Here is a 26,853-nt window from a genome sequence, read left to right as displayed (position 1 = left end):
TTAGAAATTGTGGGAAGCTTCATCTGAGTTAATAATGCAACATGAGATCTATAAACAATTGCAGTGATGTAATAGATATACATTTGACTTTTAAAATTTAATTTTCCCCTTTTAATATTTCTTGATGTGCTGGAAAATATTTGTGAAATATTAATCAAACTTTTTCCTGCTATTTTCTCCCATACTGTCCTTTTTGCCTTTTGCCATGTTCAAATTACTATTAGTTTCTTTTTTTAATGCCCATTTCCTCAGGAGAGGGACACATTAGATAAAAGGAATTTGAGGGTCTGGGAAACAAGGAACAGCTGCTCAATAGCCTAGAGAGTCATAAGAAAGTATCCACACCATGGATAAATTGGTGGAATCTGAGAATAGGAAGGTCAGTATGCTACTTGGAGAATAAAACACCTCAGAAGCAGTGAGACCCCAGGGGAAAAAATAGGTATCTATTGTGCATGGGCTTCCCAGGTGACACAGTGGTAGAGATACAGGTTTAATACCTGAGGCAGGAAGATCCCCTGGAGAAGGAAATGGCAACCCAATCCAGTATTCTTGCCTAGAAAATTCCAAGGGCAGAGGAGCCTGGCAGGCACAGTTCATGGGGTAGGAAAGAGTTGGACACAACTGAGCATGCACCTGTAGCAGTGCATGGGCAGACAGGGCTGTAGACCAAATTCTCAAAGAGAGTTCCCTGAGTTGGTGAGGCAAGAAAGCGGTCAGACAATTCCCATTATCACAAGGATGGCATGCAAACAGAAGTACCCGCCGATCTAAAATAATGTTAAAGACAGAACATAAAGTTATATTTCTTTACATCTAATTTCCATGGACTGAGATTTGTATCCAGCTAATTTTCAAAATAATTATCACTTTAAAATGTCATCCTCTATCCATATGGCAATTCTGGGTTTAGCTGAGGAGATAGAACATGGAATCTGACTGCTTCATTTCAAATCCTACCTCCTCTGCTTATGAGCTGAGAAAGTTATTTAGCTGCTCTGTGCTTCAGTCTCCTAATTTAATAAAAATAACACCTACTTGCTAAAGTCATTATGAGAATTAATGACAATATCTGTGCTACTTAAATACTTAATAATGAAATAAGAAATAATATATATAAACAGATGACATCGAGAGATGGGGCTTCCAGTTCAAGATGGTGGAGTAGAAGAATGTGGACTCATCTCCTCCTGTGAGACCACTAAAATCACAACTAGCTGTTGAACAACCATAGATAGGAGGAAGACAGGAGAACCCGCCAAAAAATACACCCCACATTCAGAGATAAAAAAGAAGCTGCAAGAAGATGGTAGGAGGGGTGAAAACATGATAAAATTAAATCCCTTAACTGCTGGCTGGGTGATCCACAATCTAGAAAACAATAATACCAAGGAAGTTCTCTCACTGTTTTAAGGTTCTGAGTCTCATGTCAGGCTTCCCAGTCTGGGGATCTGGAAAAAAGACTAGAAATCACCAAGGAATCTGACTTTGAAGACCAGTGGGATTTGATTACACAACATCCATAGGACTGGTTCACATACTGCTGAAGACTAGCTTCAAGGATTTTGAGCATTACCTTGCTAGCATGTGAAGTGACAGCATTTGTATGGTAGTTTGAACATCCTTTGGCATTGCCTTTCCTTAGGATTAGAAAGAAAACTGACCCTTTCCAGTCCTGTGGCCACTGCTGAGTTTTCCAAATTTGCTGGCATATTGAGTGCAACACATTCACAGCATCCTCTTTTAGGATTTGAAATAGCTCAGCTGAAATTACATCACCTCCACTAGCTTTATTTGCAGTAATACTTCAGTATGTGCACTGAGAAATTCCAGATGTACCAGTTGGATTTAGAAAAGGCAGAGGAACCAGAGGTCAAAATGCTACCATCCATTGGATCATAGAAAAACAAGGGAATTCCAGAAAAACATGTACTTCTGCTTCATTGACTACACTAGAGCCTTTGACTGTGTGGATCACAATGAACTGTGGAAAATTCTTAAACAGATGGGAATACCAGACCACCTCACCTGTCTCCTGAGAAACCTGTATGCAGGTCAAAAGCAACAGTTAGAACCAGACATGCATGAAACAACAGACTGGTTCTAAATTGGGAAAGGAGTATGTCATGGTTATATACTGTCACCTTGCTTTTTAACATATACAGAGTACATCATGCGAAACTGGTATCAAAATTGCTGGGAGAAATATGGAGGTGATATGGATATGGATATCATCTCCTCAGCTATGGAGATGATACCACTCTAATGGCAGAAAGCGAAGAGAAATTAAAGCACCTCTTGATAAGTGTCAAAGAGGAGAGTGAAAAAGCTGGCTTAAAACTCAACATTCAAAAACCTAAGATCATGGCACCTTGTCCCATCACTTCATTGCAAATACATGGGGAAAAGAGACAGATTTTATTTACTTGGGTTCCAAAATCACTATGGACAGTGACCGCAGCTCTGAAATGAAAAGACACTTGCTCCTTGGAAGAATAGCTATGATAAACCTAGACAGCATATTAAGAAGCAGAGACATCACTTTGCTGACAATGGTCCATATAGTCAAGGCTATGGTTTTTCCAGTAGTCATGTACAGATGTGAAAGTTGGATCATAAAGAAGGTTGAGCACCAAAAAATTGATGCTTTCAATTTGTGGTACTGAACAAGACTCTTGAAAGTCCCTTGGATAGCAAAGAGATAAAGCCAGTCAATTCTAAAGGGACTGAACCCTGAATATTCATTGGAAGGATTGATAGTGAAGCTGAAGCTCCAGTGCTTTGGCCACCTGATGTGATGATCAAACTCATTGGAAAAGACCCTGATGCTGGGAAACATTGAGAGCAGGAAGAGAAGACATCAACAGAGGATTAGATGGTTGGATGGCAACACCGACTCAATGGACATGAGCTTGAGTAAACTCCAGAAGATAGTGAAGGATGGGAAGCCTGGCATGCTGCAGTCCATGGGGTCACAAATAGTCAGACACAACTGAGCAACTGAACAACAACAACAACAACATAGGGCTGAGGGAAACAAAGACTCTACTCTTGGAAGGCACAAACAAAATCTTGTGCAATCCAGGACCCAGGGGAAAGGAGCAGTGACCTCACAGGAGACTGTACCAGACCTACTTGTTAGTGATGTAGGGTCTCCGGTGGAGGTGTGGGTTGGCAGTGACTTGCCATGCAGACAGGGGAACTGACATCATCAGTCCTGGAAGGGGCCTCTTGGCATAAATACTCTTAGAGGTTGCCATAATCCTTACCATAGAGCCGGTAGATCCCAGGTCTGGGTCACCTCAGACCAAACAACTAACAGAGAGTGTGCATAGCCCCACCCATCAGTGGATAATTGGATTAAAGTTGTCCACCATAGCAAGACCCAGTTTTTCCCACCACCAGTCCCTCCCATCAGAAAACTTATACTAGCCTCCTAGCCTCATGCACTAAAGGGTAGACAGAAGAAGCAAAAAGAACCACAATCCCTCAACAGCTAGAACCAAAAGCACATCAAAGAAAGTTAACCAGGATGAAAAAACAGAAGATTTTGTCCCAGATGAAGAGACAAGATAAAACCCCAGAAAGATAACCAATGATGTGGAGATAGGCCAACTTTCCAGAAAAAAAAATTCAGAATAATGATAGTGAAGATGATTCAAAATCTTGAAAAAGAATAGAGGCAAAGATTGAGAAGATGCCAGAAATGTTTGCCAAAGGCCTACAAGAACTAAAGAACAAAGAAACAGACTCTGCTGTGCTTAATCACTCAGTCATTTCCAATTCTTTGTAACCCCATGGGCTATAGCCCACTGGGTTCCTCTGTTCATGGGATTCTCCAGGCAAGAATACCGAAGTGGGTTCCCATGTCCTTCTCCAGGGGATCTTCCCAACCCAGGGATTGAACCCAGATCTCCCACATTGCAGCCAGATTCTTTACTGTCTAAGCTACCAGGGCAGCCCAAGAATATTGGAGTGGGTAGCCTATCCCTTTTCTAGGGGATCTTCCTGAGCCAGGAATTGAACCAGGGTCTCCTGCATTGCAGGCAGGTTCTTTACCAGCTGAGCTATCAGGAAGTCCAGAATCAATAGCAGAATAACTGATGCAAATGAACAGATAAGTGACCTGGAGGACAGAATGGTGAAAATCACTGCTGCAGAACAGAATATAGAAAAAAGAAAGAGAAAAATGAAGATAGCGTAAGAGACCTCTGGGACAACATTAAATGCATCATCAACAACAACAACAACAAAAACAACAACTACAAAAAGAAACCAAAAAAAAATACATCAACATTCATATTATAGTTGTCCTGGAAGGAAAAGAGAGAGGGAAAGGATGTGAGGAAATGTTTGAAGAAATAGTAGCTGAAAACTTTCCTAAAGTGGGAAAGGAAATAGTCAAACAAGACCAGGAAGCACAGAGAAGCCCAGGCAGGATAAACCCAAGGAGGAACACACTGAGACACCTAGTAATCATAATGATGAAAATTAAAGACAAATAAAATATTGAAAGCTACAAGGAAAAAAAATGCAAATAACATACAAGGAAACTTCCATGAGGTTATCAGGTGATTTCTCAACAGAAACTCTACAAGCCAGGAAAGAATGGCATGATATATTTAAAATGATAAAAGGGAAGAACCTGCAACCAAGAATACTCTACCCAGCAAGACTTTCTCACAGGTTTGATGGAGAAATCAAAAGTTTCCAGACAAGCAAAAGTTAAGAGAATTCAGCACCACCAAACCAGCTTTACAACAAATACTAAAGAAGTTCCCTAGGCAGGGAAGCACAAGAGAAGGAAAAGACCTACACAAAATAAACCCAAAACAATTAAGAAAATGGTAATAGGATCATACATATTGATAATTACCTTAACTGTTAATAGATTAAATGCACTAAATAAAAGACAGATTGGCTGGGCAGATGAGAACATGTGCATGTATGCACTTCCACTTATCACATCACTCTACTTAACCCCCCAAATTGTATGTCATTATTTTATATTGTTAGGTTAATCACGTTTCCATTATGGCTTGCAATTGTAATTATCTTTTATTTTTCATCTTTTACTATTGTGTTTTACTATTATGTGTAACTATTATTCACTGAATACCACTGTATGATGATTTGTAACATAAAATAATAAAATTCTATATCACTAAAACTACCATTTAATACAAAAACTTGTAATCATTTTTTCATCAGATGCATAACTGAATTATCTAGAATTTTTTGAAAAAATGCAAATGCCCAGGTAGTGCTATTTTTCTCCAAAGTTCCAGATGTATTTCTTGAGCATCCATGAGCAGACATGTTAAACAATGAGCTGCTGCTGCTGTTAAGTCGCTTCAGTCGTGTCCAACTCTGTGCAACCCCATAAGAGGCAGCCCGCCAGGCTCTCCTGTCCCTGGGATTCTCTAGGCAAGAACACTTGAGTGGGTTGCCATTTCCTTCTCCAATGCATGAAAGTGAAAAGTGAAAGTGAAGTTGGTCAGTCATATCCAACTCTTAGTGACCCCATGGACTGCAGCCTACCAGGCTCCTCCACCCATGGGATTTTCCAGGCAAGAGTACTGGAGTGGGGTGCCATAGCCTTCTCCAAAACAATGAGCAGCCATGTTTAAAACAATTGGACTATATGATGATCTTTTACTTTTATTTAGTTTGTTTCACTTTTTCTGTTTCATATTCAGTACTCGCATTTCATCTGGTTTATATTTTCCAGTTTCTGTCTCTTTTTGTTGCTGTTGTTCTTTCTTAAGCCTTTATCAACTGTAGTAGAAAAGCTTCTGTATGCACACACACATATATAGTATGTATAATATAGTATATATATACATTTTTTAATATATTAATTTTTGCTTAGCTAAAAAAAAGGCATGATATTTTGGTTCCACTTGTTTGATTTTGTATGAGTAGAATGCTAGATTTCTAATTTATAGTCACTCAAAATTTTTAGTTCCATGTATTTTAGCAACTAGTATTACTGTTAAAAGTCTAGGAAATTGATTATCTTAGTGATTTAAAGGCTTCCCTAGTAGCTCAGTTGGTAAAAGAATCTGCTTGCAGTGCAGGAGACCTGGGTTTGATCCCTGGGTCAGGAAGATTCCTTGAAGAAGGAAATGGCAACCCACTCCAGTACTCTTGCCTGAAGAATTCCATGGACAGAGGAGCCTGGCGGACTACAGCCCATAGGATAGCAAAGAGTCAGACACGACTGTGTGACTAACTTTAACTGTCTTTCAGTGATTAAAAAAGCTTCTAATTCTGTCCTGAGAATATAAAGAAATGCTACTTTGTAAAAAAAAAGGAAAAAAAATGGAAAATTAACAAGTGATACAGTGTTATTAACTCATTACAGATTTTTTTTCAAATTTCACAAAATTTTATGCTAGTGTCCATTATTTGTTTTCTTACTTTATTCAAGACTCCACATTGTATTTAATTGCATTGAGCAGCTTCAGCTGCATGCAATAAATTCTGGTAAATTCTCTTTTCATTTTTATTCTATTACAAATATTTTCTAATTTTCCTTGTTATGGCTTCGTAGATACGCCCATTATTAAAAGTGGACATTTAATTACCAGATACATGGGATTTTTAATATTTAAGTATCTTTAATATTAATATCTCACTTTGATACTAATTCCTCATTTAAATGCTTTCTTCTTTGCAATCACCCTCTGTGTTTTTTTCAGTCTGACTTTAGTGAGGCTTTTGATGGCTAAGTTGAAGATCTTGCTTGGTAAATGTCACATTTCTCTTGAAAATATGTGGGTTATTTTCAAATATCTTTTGATATTGATTTCTAACATAATTCCACAGACTCTGTACAATTTCAATACATTTTTAGACCATGACATTTTTTCACCTGGTTTTATGTCCTTGATACGTTCCACTGTCTCCTACTTTACAGTCTATGAGAAGTTGAATAGAATTGTTTTCTACTGTTATGTAAAAATTATATAAATCTTAATTATGTTGAATTGGTTCACAGAGTTTTCAGGTCTACTATATCCTTCTACTTCTCTGTATATTCATTGTGTTAATTTTTGAGAGTTTGATATTTAAACTCCAACTAAAACTTAATTTATCTACGTAAAAAGAGTACAATATATAATGGAACTATATATAAACTTGTTCTGTATTTTCCAAGTCTCCTGTAAATGTGTTATCTTACTTTCATAATTAAAAAAATAGGTGACATCAAAAATGAAGAAACTGAACCAGTTTGCTCAAGGATACTACAAATGCTAAATAAAGCACTATGGAGAGCAGGGTAAGGGAATTCACAAATCAAGTTCCAAAACCATGCCAGTCACAACTACATTTCTTCATTCAAGTTCCCCATTATGTATTGAGAAAAAGGTGCCGAGAAGTGAGACATTTAAATACAACATCGCCATTCATAAACCATCACTGTTAACAATGTGATGCCCTTTACAATATATACTTTTAAAAATTATCATTCTTTAACATATATCATAATACCCATTTTATTATATAACAGTACATGTGTACTTTATATTGTTAACACTATTTTTCACTTAACACCACTATAAAATCATTTTAATATTTATACATAAATGTTTATCTCACTTTTAATTCAAAAACTATGAATTTTTTATCTTGATTATGAATAAATAATACCAAATTACTTTCTAAATCTTGTCATTTTATAAGTAGATATTTATTATCTAGAAACATGTGTTAAATGTTCTTTTCCACCAGTACAGTATTGTACATTTTCCTCCCTACATTCTCATTTCTTTTTTGAATATCTCAAAGAGTCTCAAAACTAGCTGCTTGTCTGACAGGAATTTGTTATATTACATAAGGCAGTATGAGTCTGACACCTGCTGGTTACCTGTGAAGTTGCACAATTACCTGTTTAAATTTAAATTGTAATTTCACTTTACAGAACAAGGAGAATCTGGTCTCAGTATTTCTTTGTGAAGTAAAAGTCATTTGTCATTTTTGGCACGTATTTTGGATTCTAATTTTCTTGATAAACTTATTACTTCATATTTTTGATTCTTGAAATAGATCAATATTTTAAGTTGAAGCTTTAAAAGACTTAAAACTTAATATTACTTAAATTTTATTTAAAAACCATCATTTGATAATATTTTACCTTACTACCAAGTATAATATATTAGCAATCTTTTTTAAATTAATATTACCAAATCAATTATTCTTTAAAACATTTTTTAAAACAAAGAAATATTACTCCACCATTCAAATAGAAAATAAAACTCCCATTCATGAATTTTTATTATTAGTTTCTAAAGCTGAAACCTATCAGCTTACCAGTATTGTAATTATAATGACAATATATCAGTATTTTGATCTTTGCACTACTTAGAATTTTTTTCCCCCACATCATCATTAGCATCTTTACTTTTCATGGCTGCTTTGAGTACATCCTGATTTATTTAATCATCCACCTTTTTATTTAAGTGCTCACTGTTTCCAATTTTGTTTCACTCAAAATTAAACAAATTAATCATTTATCATAGATACTTTATTTTAAAAAATTAGATGCTCTTACACTTCAGAGATTTAAAGTAGTGTCCAAGATGAATGTTATTTGGGCATTTAAAACTAGTATTAAATATATGTAAATTCTAAAGCCAACTAGGTATGATAGAGATTTATGTTGTGATCCGAAATATTTCTAATAGACCACTATTCATTTGATCTGCATTTGTGTGAAAAACTGACCTAAGCATAAGAAGGAATGAGACACAGTTGTCTCATTTCTTGCACTGAAAAATACTATTTTTTGTGGAGATGAGATGCAATGATCATTTCTAATGCAAAGCAGAACTGAATCACTGAATGGAAAAGGTCAAAGAAAGATGTGACTTCCAGAAAGAATATTCGAGGGAGGCTTCATCTATAGCAAAGTATGAATTCCATGTTTCTTCTTTCACCCATTCCATTTCTACATGTTAGCAAAATTATGATTTTTATGGTCTGAATCATATGAGAAACCTATGAGGTACTATTACTAGACATTGAACTGGGATTAGGTAGAATTTGCTGCATAATTTCCTATGGGTAATTATTTTTTAAAAATTGTGGCACATTGTGGTCAAAGGAATACTAGTAGGGCTGACTTTCTGCAGATATGGCTATTTTTCGCAGACTTATCTATTGCTTGCAAGATCAGATTCAATCCACACATTACACAATCACTGCCTCTGTTATGACATATTAATAAAGACACATGACATATTAATAAAGATACAGTGTGGCTTTCAAGTAATAGAAGGAATTTTATGAAGATGCTCAACATACAAAGTAGCTTAAATTGCAGTTCCTGTGTTAAACCAAGTGGGAAGAAGCCTGTGAAAGAGCTGGTCAGACTTCCCCAACACTCAACTCCACTCTTGCTTCCTCTTACTGAAACTTGCCCTTCTTCAAGGAGCTATAGCAGAAAGAAAAAGCAGCCCCTGACATTAGAAAACCAACCTGACACCACAGCCACAGTGTTTTTAGAAGCTGTCTGGGTGTTCATGTTCTTGTCTTGCTGGATATGAAGAATCTCACAGAACAAGAAGGTCACTCTTCAACCATGAAGCTGTGTGACAAAACAAGACTGCTTAATAGTTTTGTCTAAGCAGAGAAAAAACAAGGTGTCTAAGCAAACACCAAAATATCTAATAGCTTCCTCTCCAAGCTAATATGACTACACTGAGTATATTTCTTCTCTAGAATGATATAATATATAGTAATATATTTTATGCTCACTTGGACCCTTCCTCCAATCACCTAACTGAAACTCAAGTCTTGTAATAAGTTCTTTTCAACACACTCTTTTTGAGACCTCCAAGGTTTCCTATGGTGTATGTACTTCCAATGTGTGTTACTGGTGGTCTTTGATGGAGAAGTACAATTAACTTTTATGTTAATCTTGTATCCTGCAAACTTAACTCATGAATTAATTTTTCTAGGTGTTATATTTGGTTGTTTTGCCAGTTCAACAATTTTCTGTTGACTGTCATTGCCCACAAAGAGTTTTGCTTTTTCCTTTCCAGTCTGAGCACCTTTTATTTTTTGTGTTTCACTGGCTAGCTGTTGAATAGAAGGGCCCAGAGTATGAATCTTTGTTCCTGATCTTAGAGGGAAAGTAGTTTCTCACTATTAAATACAATATTAATTGTAGTTTTAATCGATGTCATTTATTAAGTTAAGAAAGTTCCTTTCTAGTTTTACTTTCAAAAGAGTTTAAATTAGAAGCAACTGTTGGAATTTTTTGAAATGCTTTTTCCTGCATGTATTAAGATGCTCATATACTTTTCTCTTTTAGTTTGTTACTAAGGTAAATTGATTAATTTTTTAATATTAAACAAACTTTGCATTTTGGGGGTAATCCAGTTTGGTCTTCCCAGGTGGCGCAAATGGTAAAGCATTTGCCTGCTAATGCCGGAGACATAAGAGAAGCAGGTTCGAGCCCTGGGTTGGGAAGATCCACTGGAGTAGGGCATGACAACCCATTCCAGTATTCTTGCCTGGAGAATCCTGGTGGAGCCTGGTGGACAGAGGACAAAGGAGCCCATTGGGTGACAGTCCATAGGGTTGCAAAGGGTCAGACACGACTGAAGCAATTTAGCACACGCATTTGATCACACGCTTTTTATTGTAACCTCCCTGTCTAGTTTGGATATTAGGGTGATATTTGCCTCATAAAATAGTTTAGAAGCAACCCCTCCACTCCTGTTTTCTGAAAGCATGTTTTCTTCCTTAAATATTTGATATTTTCACTCCTTTGTTTCCTAAGACAAATATGCTGTCATCTCTATTTTTATTTCTTCAAATGTAACTTGGTCCCTAATCTGCCTGGAAGAAGGGGAGGACTTTTAATATTTATTTCTATATCATTGATTTTTCACAATTTTATTATGTGACCTCTTCACTCTCATCTCTGTCTGCTTTTTCTGCTCACTGTTATATAGCCACATTGATTTGTTGACTGTTTTTCTGAGTATTCCAGGTTACTCCAACCTCAGAACATTATGCTGACTGTTTTCTATGCTGGGAAAAATCTATATATGGATCTTCACCTCCTTCAAGTTTTTACTCAAATAGCACTTTTTCATTGATGCCTATATAATCATACCATTTAAATGACAAATCTCCTAGCACTTCCGTACCACCTTTCTTATCAGCAGTATAATTTTCCATAACACTCATCACTTTCTAACTTTCCATACAATTAATACATTTTTCTATTTCTCTTCTGCTTCCCCAATTGGAATGTAAGCCATAAGAGAGCAAGAAACGTTGTCTATTTTGTTTACTGTCGTATACTTAGAATCTAGAACAATGACTAGAATAGTCTATTGTCAGAAAATATTGTTGAAAGAATTAATTAATTATTGAACAAATGAAGACTAAATTAAATTTATGCTTTGAAAATAATATTTGAAATAATAATTATTTTGGGTTATGATCCATCTGTACTATGATATACCTGATTTTATCTTTGTCGAAAGTGAAAAAAATGGAGAAGAAATTGGAGAAGGAAATGGCAACCTACTCCAGTGTTCTTGCCTGGAGAATCCCAGAGATGAGGGAGCCTGGTTGGCTGCCGTCTACGGGGTTGCACAGAGTCGGACACAACTGAAGCAACTTAGCTGCAGCAGAAAAACATCTATTTCTGCTTTACCAACTATGTCAAAGCCCTTGACTGTGTGGATCACCACAAACTGTGGAAAATTTTGAAAGAGATGGAAATACCAGACCACCTGACCTGCCTCTTGAGAAATCTGTGTGCAGGTCAGGAAGCAACAGTTAGAACTGGATATGGAACGACAGACTGCTTCCAAATCGGGAAAGAAGTACGTCAAGGTTGTATATTGTCATCCTGCTTATTTAACTTATATGCAGAGTACATCATGAGAAATGCTGGGCTGGATGAAGCACAGGCTGGAATCAAGATTGCCAGGAGAAATTCAATAACCTCAGATATGCAGATGACACGACCCTTATGGCAGAAAGCAAAGAACTTAAAGACCCTCTTGATGAAAGTGAAAGTGGAGACTGAAAAAGTTGGCTTAAAGCTTAATATTCAGACAACTAAGATCATGGCATCCAGTTCCATCACTTCATGGCAAATAGATGGGGAAACAATGGAAATAGTGGGTGACTTTATTTTCGGGGTCTCCAAAATCACTGCCAGTGGTGACTGCAGCCATGAATTTAAGAGACGCTTACTCCTTGGAAGAAAAGGTATGACCAACCTAAACAGCATATTAAAAAGCAGAGACATTACTTTGCCAACAAAGGTCCATCTAGTCAAGGGTATAGTTTTTCCAGTAGTCATGTACGGATATGAGAGTTGGACTATAAAGAAAGTTGAGTGCCGAAGAATTGATGTTTTGAACTGTTGTGTTGGAGAAGACTCTTGAGAGTTTCTTGGATGCAAGGAAATCCAACCAGTCCATACTAGAGGAAATCAGTCCTGAATATTCATTGAAAGTACTGATGCTGAAGCTGGAATTCCAATCCTTTGGCCACCTGATGTGAAGAACTAACTCACTTGAAATGACCCTAATTCTGGGAAAGATTGAAAGCGGGAGGAGAAGGGGACGACAGAGGATGAGATGGTTGGATGGCTTCACCAACTCAATGGATATGAGTTGGAGTAAACTCCAGCAGTTGGTGATGGACAGGGAAGCCTGGAGTGCTGCAGTCCATTGGGTTGCAGAGTTGGACACGACTGAGCGACTGAACTGAATTGATACCTCTTAGGGGCTTTCCTGGTAGCTCAGTTGTTAAAGAATCCACCTGAAATGCAAGAGACCCTGGTTAGACCCTGGCTAACCACTCCAGTATTCTTGGACTTCCCTGATGTCTGAGTTGGTAAAGAATCCACCTGCAATGCCAGAGACCTGAGTTTGATCCCTGGGTTGGGAAGATCTCCTAGAGAAGGGCATGACAACCCACTATAGTATCCTTGCCTGGAGAATCCCCATGGACAGAGGAGCCTGAGGGAGCTACTGTCCAGGGGGTTGCGAAGAGTTGCACACGACTGAGCAACTTTCAGTTATACCTCTTGCCTTCAAACAATGGATATTCTACAAAGCTCAGTTTTGGTGTTCATGAACAGATCCAATTTATGACTTGCATTAAACCTGCCACACATTTGATTTTCAAACTTATATATCCAATTCATTTTCTCTCTCTCCTTCGCCCTTCCCTCCCTCCCTCATGATTTAAACCAAAAGTGAGATCTGTTATCTAGAAAAGAGTAAGGACATCTTCAGGCAAGACTTGGTCCTGCTCACACTTTTATCACCAATAACTTTTTTTTTTTTTTTTTTTACCTTTTTCTTCTTCTTGTCTTCTGAGGTCCTCTGTTGATCCTTAGACTTAACTTAGTTGTCTCTGGAATATCTGAGCCCTTCCTTTATGGGGGGAAAGTGGTTATCAAAGATGTAGACCTCACTTCCTAAAAAAGAAAGAGATATTTTTCATTTCCCATAGTCCCATAAACATCTCTCATATCTCACTGACTTTACTTTTTGTGTGTAACTGAGTATTTTTATTATACTTTTTATAAGTATATAGTTGAGTTATATACTTTATATAACTTATATATACTTTATATACATAAACATATCAGTTCAGTTCAGTCATATAAAAGGTATAGTTGATGTATAATATTATATATTACAAGTAAACTATATAGTGATTCAAAAATTTTAAAGGTTATGCTCCGTTTGTGGGGCAGGGGTTGGGGGGGTGCTTCCCAGGTGGTGCCAATGAAGAGAATCAGCCTGCCAATGAAGAGACACAAGTTCGATCCCTGGGTGGGGAAGATCCCCTGAAAGAGGAAATGGCAACCCACTCCAGTATTCTTGCCTGGAAAATTCCATGGACAGAGGAGCCTGGTGGGCTACAGTCCATAGGGTTGCAAAGAGTCAGACATGACTGAGCACACATGCATATACTCCATTTATACTTAGTGCAAAATATTGGCTATATTCTCTGTGTACAATATGTCTTTGTAGCTTATTTTATACGTAATAGTTTGTACCTCTTAATCCCATTGCCCAGTATTGCCCCTCCCCTGTCTTCTCTACCTGCTGGTAACTGCTGGCTTGTTCTCTATATCTGTAAGTCTGTTTCCTGTTTGCTTTATTTTTTTTTAGATACCACATATAAATGACTTTAATTTGCCCAATCCTATACTAATCACTGAGGATAGAAGAGGTACAAATTTATTAGCTTAAACAATTTAATCCCAATAGCTGAAAACAGGAAAGACTACTTTGAACATATATAGGTGAAATAAATGTCAGGGAAGAAATGAACAAATGTCTACTACATTCAGTTCCAGTTTTCTAATTTTTATTGCCCTCAACTCCAAGTAGGATATTTCTCAAAATGGCATCTCGAGTACCTTCCCTTTGTCTTTCACCCTAGTAACTCATTCTCTACTTGTTTTGGGTCTTACTCACAATTGACCTTTAACCTTTCTGAATCACATTTTCTTCCCCCTCTCAATATTCCTTTAATTTACTTTATTCTTCAATTATCTATGTTTCTTTCAATCCAACTAGATTATACATACGTTAGAAGCTCAGGATATGTTTGACATCTTTCATATCTGCCTTCAGTATCAAATAGATTATCAAGCACATAATTTTCACTCAATAAACAATTGCAGGATAATCCTATTATCATCAAATAGGCAACATTTTGAGGCAAAGAGCAATGAAGTTGAAAATAGACTTGTGCCTTTAGTATCAGCCCTATCTCTTACTCACTGGCCAATTTTGCACAAGTTATTTAACCTCCAAGCCTCATTATCACTATTGTTACTGAGTCCAAGCTCATACTGCTCATCACATGACAGGCCAGTCAATCAAGAGATGAGGTGTTGGGCAAGAAATAGCAACTTTATCTGGAAGGTCAGCAGACTGAGAAGATGGTGAACTAGTGTAGTGTCCTAAAGAACCATCTTACCCGAGTTAGAATTCAAACTGCTTTTATGCTAAAAGAGGAGAGGATGTGGCTGGTTATTGACAACTTTTCGGTTCTGGAATCCTTTGTTCTTGCAGCTGTCCTAGGTCTGGTTATAGTGTTCCTATAAAACTCCAGCAAGACAATTGTTATTTTGTTTTCTGAGACTATTCATTATACCTTTAAAAGTTAAGCCTGAGAGGCAGTCCCTTGAAAATGGGCTGCCATTTATAATTCAGTCTATAGGCAACATTCTTTACAGAGGGACTAAGCCAACAGGAGTAAGCACGGGCAACACAGCACAAAGGTTCGAGTTAGAGGAATAGATTCAATCCTCAGGTTTGTTCTTCTCTGTTACACACTCTATAAAACAAGCATATTTCTATATGCTGTGCCTATCTCACATTCAACTGTGGAATCGATTAGAATGAAGTGTTTTCAAAAGTAAAGACATTCAAATAGAAATTCAGAGAATCTGGCAACAGATTCTGAAGTTCTTAGGGAACACTTGCAAGAGTAGAGAATAGCTAAGATTTTAAATGTGACTACCCTTAGAATGAGGAGCTAGAAAAAAAAAATGTTCCAGCTGGGGGAAGAGAGGAGGGCCAAAAGTTCAAGAAGTAATATAATATAACATTTTCCTTGAACCAGAAGAAAAACAGCCTAACCTACACTCATTCCTGTCAAGTGTGATTGGAAAAAAGAAGACTTTTGTCATGACTCTTGACAGTTGGAAGTGTGGGATTTTCCAGTGTTTTAAGTGATTCTCAACTCTGACTCCATGAAATGTCAGGAGTTAAAATCACAGAAAGGGAAGGAACAGTAAGAAACTATCTGGTTCTTACCACTTGAGTTAAGAGAACATCTTAACTTTCTAAATCAGACAAGAGACCAACTTACATATGACAAGCTTTCACAATCTCCTTTAAATGTAAATTCTTACTGTATCATTACATTCATCGTAATACACATATAAATGCATTTAGTGCCAAATGCCAAAATGGCACCAATGTCTAAAAGCCTTCATTGTGAAGAGTCAGACTGTCTGCCAAACAGAAAGCTGCAGAAAGGCTGCCAGAAAGAAGTTCTTTGTGAAAACAGCTATAGTCCTGTGAGATAACAGAAAATGCTACTGAGCCAAACTTGAATCTACTAGCCCACAAGCAGTAAAGTCAATCTACTGACACTGGGTTGTGGTGAAGGAAAAGACAGAGTTTATTGCAATGGGCTAGACAAGGAGCCTGGGGCAACTAATGTTCAAAAAGCCCAAGTTCCCCAGTGGGTTTTCAGGGAGGCATTTTTAAAGGCAAGGTGATCACAGGGTTTGTGATCAAATCAGCTCAGGGATGATCCTCTGATTGGTTGATGGTGAAGTAACAGGGCAGTATGACAGAAGTTAATGTTATTAATCCTAAAGCTCCTGTAGGTCTTGGGGCTACGTACTCATGATCATCAAGTGCTTAACTTCTGTTTGATGGGCATTTTAGCATCTGTAAAGCAACTCAGGAAATGTACATGAAATACTGTTATCTAAGTAGTCAGAAAGGAACTAGATCAGAGGACATGGGGGCAGAGTCTGTTCCAGGAAGGCCGCATAGGGTCCTGCTCAGTTACAAAAGATACCCGTGCTGGTCTCTGCCACTAGTTCCTTGCATAGTGCTCCTAAAACCCTTGTAATTCCCTAAGTAATGAAAACACTGCTGCTGCTGCTGCTGCTGCTGCTGCTGCTGCTGCTGCTGCTGCTGCTGCTGCTGCTGCTGCTGCTGCTGTGTCACTTCAGTTATGTCCAACTCTGTGTGAACCCATAGATGGCAGCCCACCAGCCTCCTCTGTCCCTGGGATTCTCCAAGCAAGAATACTGGAGTAGGTTGCCATTTCCTTCTCCAAAATGAAAACACTAGGAACATCTTTTCTTCTAATGAGGTGACCTTGGGGGCACTCTTTGAATAGGGCCTTGTCACCACAAAGAACAAGCCATGATGAGAAGCTTGGAATTTTCAGCCTCCCCCAACCCCTACTTCTCCACAGCATGGAAAAACACTGAAAATGTAGTTAATAACTGATCATGCCCATTCCCTGGTGGCTCAGGCAGGAAAGAATCTGCCTGAAATGCTGGAGACTTGGGTTCGATCCCTTGGGTCAGGAAGATCTCCTGGAGAAGGAATGGCTGGCAACTCACTCTAGTATCCTTGCCTGGAAAATCCCATGGCCAGAGGAGCCTGGCAGGCTAGAGTCCAGGAGGTCACAAAAGAATCATGAGGTCAAGGCTTAACAGCCAAACAACAACAATATACAGAAGCCACTATAAAAATCCCAATAGTATGGGAGCTTCCAAGTGAGACAACATCTCCACTCACCAGGAGGGTAACACCCCCTTCCCCAAATCCATGGGACAGAAGCTCCCACACAGCCCTCCCAGACTTCACCCTATATAGCTTTTCATCTGTATCCTTTATCATTTTCTTTAATAAACTGGTAAATGTAAGTATTTCCTTGTGTTCTGTAAGCTACTCTAGCAAATTAATCAAACCTCAGGAGAGTGTCATGGAGAATCTTTGATTTGTAGAAGTTAAGGCAATGGCACCCCACTCCAGTACTCTTGCCTGGAAAATCCCATGGACAGAGGAGCCTGGAAGGCTGCAGTCCATGGGGTCGCTGAGGGTTGGACACGACTGAGCGACTTCACTTTCACTTTCATGCACTGGAGAAGGAAATGGCAACCCACTCCAGTGGTCTTGCCTGGAGAATCCCAGGGATGGGGAGCCTAGTGGGCTGCCGTCTCTGGGGTCGCACAGAGTCAGACACGACTGAAGTGACTTAGCAGCAGCATGGACACCCTAGGGACCTTCTAGTTGCTGTTAGTGTCTGAAGTGGGGTGGGCACTATCTTGTGGCACTGAGCCCTTACTCTGTGGCATCTGACACTCTCTCTAGTCTCAGAGTATTAGAAGTTAGTTAAGTTGTAGGATACCCAACTGGTGTTACAGAAAATTGCTTAGTGTAGGGGGGGAAATGTCACACATTTGGTGACCTGAAGTGTCAGAAATGAGGTGTTCTATGTGAGTAAAGGAGACACGCTGGGGAAAAACACAGCAGGAAACCTGAGTCTAACACAAGCCTTAGCTCTGCACCTGATTCTTTCCATGGCTATAGCCTCTCATTGTTGGTGTGTGGTTAATGTAAACGTGATATTCCTGTGAGCAATATAAAATACCCAACAGGATTATTACCTAACAATAAGGACAAACAGGAAAACAGATGGAGGTCATGAGTTATGTTTCAAATCCCTGGCCATTTGACTCTAGCAAACAAATGTAAACAATGTAAAAATAACATCTACAGCACACCAATACACTTTCTCTAGTATTTGAGCCATCTAATTTTAGAAAGGAATTCTTAGGAATTATACTGATAAGTTTAAAACTTAATAATCACATGATATTAATTTTCCTAAATAGTCAGCTGAAATCTTTCTTAAATAATGCTACTTAAGTTTCTTGAACTCAATGATACATCTTTATATATTTAAAATTTCTAAATATAATATAAGGAATAGATAATATCCTTATAAATAATAAATGTGTGCTTACTTAATTCATATTTATTGACTTATTCATGTCACTATCCATGTGCATTATTTCAGAAAAAAATTAATTATAATAGAGCATTATATTTCTTCAGTATTTACCTTTAAATATAAGACACTTAAAGGTGTTTCTCAAATGAAAAGATTTTTATTGCTGGTAGGAGTACGGAGAAAGAAAACCACATTCACTGTTGAGTATATAACAGCCCAATGCTTACCCCTCTATATTTATTAATGATGATTTAATTATATTTAAAATTTTCAGCTAGAAATCCCAGTGTTAGGATTTTGTTTTTATAGATAGATCCACAAATTGTATCAAAATATATGGTCAAGGATGTAATTTCAGCATCTTTGTATTTGCAAATAAACAGCAACAACAAAACACCAAGTACAAAAGAGCAAAATCTGTTTTGTCTACAGGAGATTAATGCGTTTGGGGATACTTACTTAGCAAAATGGAAAACAAAAATGACTGCTAATAGTTAAAGCTCTTCAAAGTACATAGTCAAATGTAAAATTCAAGGTGCAAAATGTGGTGTATTATATGATCTCCTTTTTGTATGAAACAACAACAAAAAGAATATATGAGAAGACACACCTCAATTTTCTTTTTCCTTTTTTTTGAAAAAACTGGAAGAACTCAGAAAAAAAATAAAAAGTTTAATGATAACTGCCTTTGGGAGGTGGAATGAGAGAAAACAGGGGAAGAAATTTTTATTTTTTAATCCTGTAACTTTCCATCCTGCTTAGTTATCTATCTTTGTGTGTGTACAGTTTTTACTGTTGTTTCTAATTGCTTTTAATATCGCTAATGTTATGTGTAAAGTGAGATTAGAGGCTAATCTAATCTTTTCCTTTCTAGACTATTATGTCCTTTTTTAAAAAGAATCGTAAATCATAGGTACATGTTTTAACAAAGAAAATTGGAAATCTGGCTGCTTAGGTTCTTAATCATGGCTATGAGTGTGGGTACTTTGCAGGAGAGGAAGATGTATGCAATGTTTCAAAATTATTTAACTGCAGAACTTTTTTTAAAAAAGAATATCCTCAGAGACCAATATTTCCCACAAGAAATGTTAGAAAATTTGGACTTCACCTATCAATAAAATATTCGTTGAGTGTGTTCCTTCTTGTTGTTAATTATAGAGATGATAAAATGTAATTAACTTGTCTTATAAGTCCTTTTACCTTGATTCATATTTTATAGCAACTAAATTTATAATATTGCAATTTAGACCAGACATCAGCTTTTTTGGAAGAAACCAGATAGCAAATATTTCAGGCTTTGTGAGCCATATGTCTCTGTTGCAGCTACTCAGCTCTGAAGATACAGAAGGAAGCAACCATGGAAAATGTATAAACAATTGGACATGCCTATAGCTCAGTAACATTTTAACTATAAGACATATAATAGTCTGGATTTGGCTTATGGGTCATAGATTGCCAATTCCTGATTAACATTATTTTTCATATACATTATTTAAAATAAGAATCAAAGAGTTCTGTAAGTAGTAAGTTGTATTTTTGGATCCGACACTCCATAATTGGCTAGGCAGTTCCATTTAGCCAAGGGTAATTCACCTGGATTGCTGACAGCTGAGGGCTGTCTGCCTGCAGCATTCCCAGCAATTTTTGAGAAAAATTCCTTTAGTCCAAAAAGGGGATTTGGGGACACACAGTTTCCACTATGATCCTCATTTTAACATATCCAAATCTGAATGCTATCAATATATATTTGCTTACTTGTTCAATGCTAGAATATACCAAAAATATTTTCAAAACTGCCAACCTATCTCATTGAGGGTTTGAAGGAGGAAAACTAGTAACTAGAGTTCAACATTGGTTTAGCTGTTTTTCTCATCTTAAGGTATGTAATTCAATCACTGTGTTCAGAGGTTACTAGTGTTCTTTTTTCCTTCCCTTCAGTGTGCTTTCAGTATTTATTTGAAATACACTTAGATTGTATTGTTTCTGTTTGTATTTCATTTTAGGATTTTTTTTCTTCAGTCTCTGTTAATTTTATTCATTCGTTCACTCCTTCACTCTGGTTTGAGAAACATAACACGGTTCCACAAGTCAAACATGTACAAAACATACACTCAGATCTATCAATGCTCTCCACATCCCTTTCCCTCATTCATAACCCTTCATTCTCCCACTGTGATCCCACCCTTTCATTGTAAGTAACCAGTCTCACAGTAACAAATAATGTTGCAATTCAGTTTAAGCAAACAAGTTTTTCTCTTTTTGGAGCTGTATCTTCAGAGTTAATTCATAAAGGTAGGATTGCTAAGTGTTTTATATTATTGCATTTTAAAATATTGAACTCTTGAATTCCTGAAGTAAATTCCATTTATGTATAATGCATTATTTCGTTACTGTGGTAATAGATCCTGTTCACCAATATTTTATTTCATATTTTTGCAATAACATTTGTAGGTGTAATTAGACAGTAATTTTATATTGTTGAACTGACCTCATCCAGTGTTCTTGCCTGGAGAATCCCAGGAATGTGGGAGCCTGATGGGCTGCCGTCCATGGGGTCGCACAGAGTCGGACACGATTGAAGCGACTTAGCAACAGCAGCAGCAGACCTCATCAGGTATAGGCATCATTGTTACACCTTCATCTAAAAAAGAATTAAGAAATTTCACAAAGCATTGGGAGAATTTTATTTTTAAAGGTTTTGTAGAATTTTCCTGTAAAAATATCTGACATTGGTGCTTTTCTGTAGAGTATTTCCTAGAAATTTTTCTCTATTTCTTCTACAGAACTTGTTATGTCTTCCAGAAACAGTATCTTTTTAATCTAGGCTTTCATATTATTTATAGGAAATGTCAGCAGTTTCATATGCTTAAAATTTATTATCAATATCTTATTTTACTCATTGTCATGTATTAAATTTTCTGTTTTGTTCCATTTTTCTTCCATTTTTGGTGTTTCTTTCCATTTTTCTTTTTTTCTTTCTTTTAAAAAAAAACTTTATTGAAGTATAGTTGATTCACAATGTTGTAATTTCTGTTGTACAGAAACGTGATTCAATTATACATATATACATATTATTTTCATATTCTTTTCCATTATGGTTTACCACAGGGTATTGAATGTAGTTCCCTATGCTATACAGTAGGTCCTTTGTTTATCCATTTTAAATATACTTGTTTGCCTCTGCTAATCCCAGACTCCCAATCCTTCCCTCTCCCTTGGCAACTACAAGTCTTTTCTCTATGTCTGTGAGTCTGTTTCTGTTTCTCAAATATGTTCACTAGCGTGATATCTTAGATTCCACGTACAGGTGATATTATATGGTATTTGTCTTTCTGACTTACTTTGTTTAGTGTGATAATCTTTATATCCATACATGTTGCTGCAAATGGCACTGTTTCCTTCTTTTTATGGCTGTGTAATATTCCATTCTGGAGAAGGCAATGGCACCCCACTCCAGTACTGTTGCCTGGAAAATCCCATGGATGGAGGAGCATGGTAGGCTGCAGTCCATGGGGTCACCAAGAGTCGGACATGACTGAGTGTCTTCACTTTCACTTTTCACTTTCATGCATTGGAGAAGGAAATGGCAACCCACTCCAGTGTTCTTGCCTGGAGAATCCCAGGGACAGGGGAGCCTGGTGGGCTGCTGTCTCTGGGGTCGCACAGAGTCAGACATGACTGAAGTGATTTAGCATCAATATTCCATTCAGTTCAGTTCAGTCGTGTCTGACTCTTCGTGACCCCATGAATCACAGCACGCCAGGCCTCCCTCTCCATCACCAGCTCCTGGAGTTCACTCAATCTCATGTCCATCGAGTCGGTGATGCCACCCAGCCATCTCATCCTCTGTCATCCCCTTCTCCTCCTGCCCCCAATCCCTCCCAGCATCAAGGTCTTTTCCAATGAGTCAACTCTTCACATGAGGTGGCCAAAGTATTGGAGTTTCAGCTTTAGAATCATTCCTTCTTTCCATTTTTCTAATTAAATCTGTTAGTGGTTTGTTCTTTTCAAAAAAACAAGAATTTGAGTTGTAAATTAGATACAATATTTTTACATTCCTATCTCATTTCATTTCCATTTTTATATCTATTAGTTCCTTGTGTGTGTTTGATATGTATTGTTGCTTTATTTGGTGTTCTTTTATTAGATTTTTGAGTTGGGGGTTATATTAATTTTCATTTTTTTATTTTTATTAATACAAATGTTTAGGGTTATATATACATTTTTCATTGATTCTTCATAAATTCTGATCTATAGTAATTATTTAACAATTTATTTTAAGATAACTGTAGATTTACATGCACTTTATAAAAGTGATACAGAGATCTGGTGTAACCTTCATTCACCTTCCCCCAGTGATGACAATTTGCATATCTATCAACCTTATCACATTTCACCAGTTTTTCATGTGTTTGTGTGTATTTAATTCTATGCAATTTTATCACTTGTATAGATTTGTGTAACTACCCATCACAATCAAGATACTGAGCAGTTTTATTACAAAGACCCCTGTGTTGCCAGTCTGACTCTCAGTAACAAATAAATCTGGTCCTCATTTCTATAATTTTGTAATTTCAAGAATCCTATATAAATGGAAGGAAACAGTATATAGTCTTTTCAGAGGTTTCACTTTAAGATACATCCAAGTGGTATACATCTATAGCTCATTCCTTTTTATTATTGCAGAGTAGTATTCCATGACATGTATGTAGGACACTTTGTTTAACCATTTGCCTATGGTTCAGTTCAGTTCAGTCACTCAGTCGTGTCTGAATATTGGCAACCCCATGGACTGCAGCACACCAGGATTCCCTGTCCATCACCAATTCCCTGAGTTTACTCAAACCCATGTCCATTGAGTCATTGATGCCATCCAACCATCTCATCCTCTGTCGTGCCCTTCTCTTCCTGCCCTCAATCTTTCCCAGCATCAGGGTCTTTTTCAGAGTCAGTTCTTTGCATCAGGTGGCCAAAGTATTAGAGTTTCAGCTTCAGCATCAGTCCTTCCAATGAATATTCAGGACTGATTTCCTTTAGGACTGACTGGTTGGATTTCATTGCAGTCCAAGGGACTCTCAAGAGTCTTCTCCAACACCACAGTTCAAAAGCATCTATTATTTAGCACTCAGCTTTCTTCATAGTCCAACTCCTCCCACATGCATACATGACTTCTGGAAGAACCATAGCTTTGACTAGACAGACTTTTGTTGGCAAAGTAATGTCTCTGCTTTTTAATATGCTGTCTAGGTTGGTCATAGCTTTCCTTCCAAGGAGCAAGCATCTTTTAATTTCATGGCTGCAGTCACCATCTGCAGTGATTTTGGAGCCTCCAAAAATAAAGTCTCTCACTATTACCATTATTTGCCCATCTATTTGCCATAAAGGGATGGGACCAGATGCCATGATCTTAGGATCATGATTGTAGGATGCCACCTATGTTAGGACATCTGAATTGTTTCCAAGGTTTAGCTGTTATGAATAAAACTTCTCACAAACATTCATGTACAGGATTTTGCATGGACATACATTTTTGTTTCCCTTGAAATCATGTCCAAGAGTTTAATTATTAGGTTGTAGAGTAAACAAGTTTAGTTTTATGAAAAACCTGCCATATTTTTGTCCAGAGTGATTGTATCATTTTACATTCCCATTAGCAATATATGAGTGGTCTGGTTTCTTGACATCATCATTAGCATTTGGTGTTATAATTACTTTTTTATTTTAGCCATTCTGACGCATGTATAGGACTATCTCAATTTGGCTTGAATTTGCATTTTCCTACTGGTAAATAATGTTGTACCTCTTTTCACATTTTTATTTGCCATCTCTGTATTCTCTTCAGTGAAATGTCTTCTCATGTCTTTCAGCAATTTTCTAATTGGGTATTTTTATTATTTTAGAGTTGAATTTGAGAGTTTTGTTTTACATATTCTGGCTACAAGTTCTTTTTCACATATTCAGTTTGCAAATATTTTCTCCCAACTGCTAGCTTGTCATTTCATCCTCTTTACAGGATAGAGCAAAGGTATTGTACAGCAAAGTTTTATAACATTGATGAGGTCCATTTTATCGGTTTTTACTCCTATGGGTTATGCTTCCTGTATCAAATCTAAGAATTTTTCACCTAGTCCTTTCTCTTGAAGATTTTTCTCTATATTATTTCTAAAATCCGATAGAGTTGCACTTTACACTTAAGTTCATAAACCATTTTGGTTAATTTTTGTGAAAGGTATGAGATTTAGATTAAGGTCTATTTTTTCTGCTATGCCCAGTAGCTCCAGTACTGTTTGTTGAAAAGTCTATCCTTGCACCATTGCATTGCTATTACATCTTTGCCCAAACTATGTTTGCAAAAATGTAGCTGTTTTTCTACCAATACCACATAGTCCTGATTCCGATAGCTATATAAAAAGTTTCAATATCAGGTAAACTCATTCCTCCCACTTAATTTTTTTTTCTAAAGTATTTTCACTATTCTAGGTCCAGTGCTTTTTCCATGTAAATTTTAGGATATGTTTATTTATGCCTACAAAAGAAACTTGCTGGAATTTTTTTTTTTTTAATAAACACTACATTATAACTATAGGTCAATTTGGGGAGAACTGACTTTTTTGTTTTACTGCAAGTGAGAAATGAAAGTGTTAAGTTGTTCAGTCATGTCCAACTCTGTATGGTTCCATGGACTGTAGCTCACCAGGCTCCTCTGTCCATGGAGTTCTCCAAGCAAGAATGTTGGAGTGGGTAGCCATTCCCTTCTCCAGGAGATCTTCCGGACTCAGAGAAGCAACCCAGGTCTCTTGCATTGCAGGCAGATTCTTTACCATCTGAGGCTTCAGTAAATAAACCTAGTTTGCCCCTTCCTTTATTTAGATCTTTTTATATTTCTTCATCAATATTTTGTAATTTTAACCATACATGCATTTTATATTTTTGCACATTTATTACTTAAAGAATTCCATTTTCTCTGGATCAACTGTGATATTATGTTTTTTGGTTTGATTTCATTCTTAGTACATGAATTAATTTTTGTCTGTTAACCTTGTATCCTGTAACCCGAGTTCACTTTTTTAGTTTGAGAAATTTCTTTTTCTGTGTGCTTTTTTTGTCATGTCTGATTCTTTGGAACCCTATGGACTATAGTCTGCCAGGCTGCTCTGTCCATGGGTTTCTCTAATTAAGAATAATAGAGTGGGTTTTCATTTCCTCCTCCAGGGGATCTTCCCCACCCAGGGATCAAACTCACATCTCTTATATCTCCTTCATTGGCAGGCGTGTTCTTTACTATTAGCACCACCCGGGAAGCCTCTTGTAATATTTTACATAAACAATAATTGCAACAGTAAATATAAACCATTTCTTTCTTTCTTTCCACCTGTAAGCATTTTTATTATTTTTCTTACTTTATTGCACTGGCTATAGTTTTTATCATTATTTTTTGAAGTTCTTAAATTGTGTTTTCTCTTTCACCAATATGTAAATTGTCTTTTATGTATTTATCACCCTTTAACATCTGGAGACTTACTGACTCAGGAGAGACTGACCTCTCAAGGAAACCTAATTCCTATAGACGGTAAACAACTTACCTGGAGCACGTCTTTCATACGAAAATCAAACAATTCAAAGCCCATACTCCCAACCACTTCCTTTATCAGGTTTTTGCAATCTGGGCCACTGTCTTCCAGTCCTAAATGCCCCAAAGCCTGGTATCAGACAACTAGGGACAGCCCCTTTACTCTAGAGTCTGCCAAAATTCTTTGCACTAGTCAATGCATAAACAACATATTAAAAAGCAGAGACATTACTTTGCCAACCAAGGTCTATTGTATCATCAAAGTTATGGTTTTTCCAGTAGTCATGTATGGATGTGAGAGTTGAAACGTAAAGAAGAATGAATGCCGAAGGATCAATACTTTTGAACTGTGGTGTTGGAGAAGATTCTTGAGAGTCCCTTGGACTGCAAGGAGATCAAACCAGTCAATCCTAAAGGAAATCACTCCTGAATATTCATTGAAAGGACTGATGCTGAAGCTGAAACTCTAATACTTTGGCCACCTGATGCACAGAGCCAACTCATTGGAAAACAACCTGATGCTTGGAAAGATTGAGGGCAGAAGGAGAAGGGGATGACAGAGGATGAGCTGGTTTGATAGCATCACTGACTCAATGGACATGACTTTGAGCAAGCTCCAGGAGATAGTCAAGGACAGGGAAGCCTGATGCTACAGTCCATGGGGTCACAAAAAATTGGACATGACTGAGCAACTGAACAACAATAACAAGCCAATCCAAAACCTG

This window comes from Capricornis sumatraensis, chromosome 18 (genome assembly GCF_032405125.1).
Source record: "Capricornis sumatraensis isolate serow.1 chromosome 18, serow.2, whole genome shotgun sequence".
Taxonomy (NCBI): domain Eukaryota; kingdom Metazoa; phylum Chordata; class Mammalia; order Artiodactyla; family Bovidae; genus Capricornis; species Capricornis sumatraensis.
Note: the sequence above shows the minus strand (reverse complement) of the source record.